This window comes from Gallinula chloropus, assembly GCF_964237585.1.
Source record: "Gallinula chloropus genome assembly, chromosome: 24".
In the NCBI taxonomy this organism is placed as follows: domain Eukaryota; kingdom Metazoa; phylum Chordata; class Aves; order Gruiformes; family Rallidae; genus Gallinula; species Gallinula chloropus.
The window spans coordinates 2,911,047-2,914,882 of record NC_140109.1 but is presented as its reverse complement, the minus strand read 5'-3'; positions in this window follow the sequence as shown (position 1 = coordinate 2,914,882).

Here is a 3,836-nt window from a genome sequence, read left to right as displayed (position 1 = left end):
CAAAGCTCGGGTTCTGTCTGGATTCTGGGATTACAACCTGGGTTTGCATTGAGCAAAACCAGGCACACTTTGTGAGCAAGAGTAACCTTGGGGGAGGGTTTGACTGCAGTTTCAGAGGCTGAGCAAGGCTTCTGTACACAGCACTGCCTCAGTTCTGCTCACTGTCAGCAATCCCTGCTATCTCCAGGTTGCTGACAGCCCGACAATCTCCGATACTGCAGTAAGGAAACAACCTGCAAGCTGCAAAGCCCATTACCCCATTTCTGCAGAGAGCATAATGACACAGAGAAAGACAAAAGGAGCCCAAATACTTTCTAGGAATTAAGAGACCCGCCCAAGGCCAGCCTGGAAGCCCAGGGTCTCTCCAATGCGTGCCATTCCCTGTAGGCACATGGCATTGGAGCATCCTAGGTGGCGGCAAGGCACTTAAAACCCCCATGGACAAAAAGCCCTGGGGCTCCTTCTACCACATCCATGCAGCAGTCCCCAGGTAAGGGCATCAGACAGCATGATGAGCTGGAGAGCTCGGTCCCCTGGTCCACATCCCCTAACTGTGCATCCTCATTAAAGCTGGCGTCTGTCATGTTAAGCAGTCGCCGGGACGTAAAGCAAAGCTGTCAAGGAAAGTATGAGCGTTGCAAGATGGGCGGCACTTTCTTCCCAACGGCTTTATTTTTATTTTTACTTGTGGGGATGTTTTTTCCTCCCCTCCCATCTCCCTCAGCCTTTAAAAACCCAGCCCTGCTATCGTGGCTGGCTCTGCAAGCCACCACCCTGATAACCGGCCGCTCGCTCGCTTCTTCCGGCCCTCACAGACTCTCCTATTCATTGTCGTCTCTCTGTTGCTACAAATTGGCACTTCTAAAGAGATTTCCAGCCCAAGTATTAACCCCCTCCCGAGCCCAGGCACATAAACACACACGTTATTTGTCAAGGGGGAGGGAGGCAGTCACCGTAGGGAAATTTAAGTGACTTGTCTGAAATGGCAAGGCGGAAGAGCAGCGGCAGACGTCCCCAGCCACCACAGGACCTTCTACTCTCTCCCTTCCAGCCCCAGCTGAAACCCTGAGATCCTCCGTCTGCCCGATAAATCAGCAAGCACAGGCTCCCTTTCCAAGCCAGAAATAGGACCCGGGAGTCCTGACACCACACGGCCATATTTAAGCACAAAACAAGGTTTCCTCTCGTTGCAGATTCCAGTCCAAACCCCTTTTAGAAAAAGGTTTATAGAGGTTTTATTTATTGTCAACTCCCGGATGATAAAATGAGGCCAACTACAAGTCCTATTTATTTCCCACCCTCGCAGGAATCGGAGGGGCCGAGATGTGAAACAAATGAAGGGGCTCCCGCTCTGACCCTGGGCTTGTGCTGGTTTGCAGACCGCTGGGTGATTATTTTATAATAGCCGATAGCATCTGTGATTTAATGCAGCTGTTAGAAATTAGCAAGGACTCCATCGAAAGCGTCCCAGTCACTCACGATAACAGGCTAATAAATCATTCCCCCAGTGCTCCGTGGCATTTATGGTTCTATTTTAGAGATGCAAAGCATAGATCCGGCCACTCTCCGGGATTTATTTTTATTTATCCTTTTAATAATGCAATTAAATAAATAAATTTCGGATGCTGCGGCTCTGTTGCCAAAAACAGCGCCGATGAGAACTTCCCCTGCATGACTTCCCTTCGTTATTTTCTCCCCACTAGCCAATTAAAGGGAAAACAAATGGCTCCCAGGCTCCTCCAAGATATTGTTTCCAGCACACGGGGTGAAAATCTCGCACCACTGAAATCCAAGGGATGCAGAAAGCGGCAGGTGGGGGTAGGGGAGGGGAACGCTGGGGTGGCTTTCCTCTCCATCCAAATTCCCCCCAACCCACCATAATCCTGACCATCTCGACACTACATTGCATGGAGACATAGGTGAAAGCACAAAGGGCTGCCTGGCTGTCAATTAGCCACCACACCCAGCTTTATTAATTGCTTATGAGCCCCCAAACCTTCCTTTCTCCCTTCCTTGTGCCTTGCAGCCCGAGAGAAGCACCACTCCTTCACAGTGTCCCAAACTGCCCCACAAACCTCACCAGAGATGCACCGAGGAGCAACGCACCCCTGGCCCTGTCCACCATCACCCCAGGCGAGCTCAGGACCCTGCCTCCGCCTTGTCACGCTCATTTTCACACCTACACACGCACCAACAGGCTGATGGCTTCAGGGTTACGGCTGATTTCACAGGGCATTCCAGGCTGGCTCTGTACGCTGACAGAAAGAAGCCAGGCACACCCAGCTCAGCCACATCAGGGCACGAGAGGCAAGGACCGGGGAGCAGAACTGGGGCTGGAGCTGTCCTGAATTACAGAATCACAGAATCACTGGGTTGGAAAAGACCTTTGAGATCATCGAGTCCAACCGTACCCATCCTCTACCAAACCACATCCCTGAGCACCTCATCCACCCATCTTTTAAACACATCCAGGGTCCGTGACTCACGCCCCTCCCTGGGCAGCCTGGGCCAGTGCCTGATAACCCTTCTGGGGAAGAATTTTTTCCTAAGGTCTGATCTGACCCTGCCCTGGCACAGCTTGAGCCTGTTCCCCCTCGTCCCATCACCTGTCGCTTGGGGGAAGAGACCACCCCCGTGTCTCCACAACCTTTACTCACTAGAGAGGTTCGGACTGGGTTATGCTTTGAGCTCTTGTGAAATTCCTGTGGTTCTCTTTTTTTTTTTGTTTTAGATCTCCTTAAACTATGCCTTTTCCTGTCACCTGTCACAGTTTGGGTTCTTTCTGGGAGCCAAACATTGCCATCCTTGGATGCCTCCCAAGGTCACCTTCACCTCTGAGAGCTCTCCGTCACATTGGAGACCTGACCCATCCTGAGCTGGCCATGGAGCCACCTGCACCCTGCCTGAAAGTAGGTCTTGCCTCAACTATACCAGCCTCTCCTGCATCACCACCCACTGAAACAAACTTTAAAAAAAAGGACCCAAAAAACCCAAACTATTGCTTTTCCTTCATCTACGAACATTTTCAGTTAATAAGGAAAAGGAACCAATTTATTTCTCAGCCGTGCACTAAAATCTGGTGTTAGTGAGTTTAGAGTAAGCCAACACCCAATAAAGTCTGTACAGACTCCACTGGAGCTGAATCAGATCTCTGCTGGGTCCATTTAAAATGCTCTAAGCATTTTCATCATATCCTTACTTTTAAGTAGAGTTACAGTCAGAAAAATTACTCTGCATACACGACCCCAGAGGTTTCATATTTCTTCTCCTGTGGTGACAGTTCCCAACCAGATCTGCTTAATTTACAAGTTGGGAGACAAGGTTTCTTTCCCCCTCCTCCTTTAAAACTGCCAGCCCTGCAAATTCCTCACAGAATGGAAATACTTGCCTCTCCTCACCAGCTCAGCCACCCCAGCGTGGGATATACGACCCTGGCCATGGCTACTGAGAGGCCAGCGGATGGATGGATGGATGGATGGATGGATGGATGGATGGATGGATGGATGGATGGATGGGAGGGAGAGAGGGAGAAGCTCAGCCGGCTCCTGATCCCGGAGCTGCTGGGGATGAAACACAGGGTGCTCTCACCACCCACGTGTGACCCAGAAGGAGGGAGAACATGAGGATCTCCAGAAATAAGATGGAGATCATATGTTAAGGCACCAGCAGAAAGCCACCACATCTAGCTGCAAGGGGGGGGTCAGTAATTATAGAAACTGATTTTTTGCAATTATCATTTAATATAATGGAATCTATCATTAAAGCAATGAGTTCAACTGCTCTGATCTTTTCCCAATTAAACAAAGATTGATGGAGAAGGCCCTGGGAATTGGCAC